The sequence below is a fragment of the Arachis ipaensis genome, chromosome B02 (assembly GCF_000816755.2).
Source record: "Arachis ipaensis cultivar K30076 chromosome B02, Araip1.1, whole genome shotgun sequence".
Taxonomy (NCBI): Eukaryota; Viridiplantae; Streptophyta; class Magnoliopsida; order Fabales; family Fabaceae; genus Arachis; species Arachis ipaensis.
Genome location: NC_029786.2, coordinates 263,681 through 264,131, shown reverse-complemented (window position 1 = coordinate 264,131; position 451 = coordinate 263,681).

The following is a 451-nucleotide window of genomic DNA, read 5'->3' as shown; positions in this document are numbered from 1 at the left end:
AATACAGGAGCTAAATTACTAATTTGCTGAAGATACACATGGAGAATAAACCGAAAAAGGAATAACAATAAAGATCCTAGCACATTATCCAAATGCACTAACATAATTAATTTTTTTTTTTTTACTAAAGATAGGAGACTCGAACCCACAACCTCTTAATTAAGTATGGAGAGACTATGCCATTTGAGCTATTACTCATTGACGCACTAACATAATTAATAGTAGCATAGACTTAAAAGTAGTTGATATAAATCTATTATAAAATGAGCTTATGATATATTGGTTTATGTGATTGTGTCACGTCAGCAATTTTGTATTGATAATAATTTTTATAATTTTGTAAAATAAAAATAATAAATATCTACATAATAATGATAAAAAAATATTAAATTTAATATTTATTATTATTTAATTGAATTAAAAAGTAACAGTTAAATATAATTAATATCTA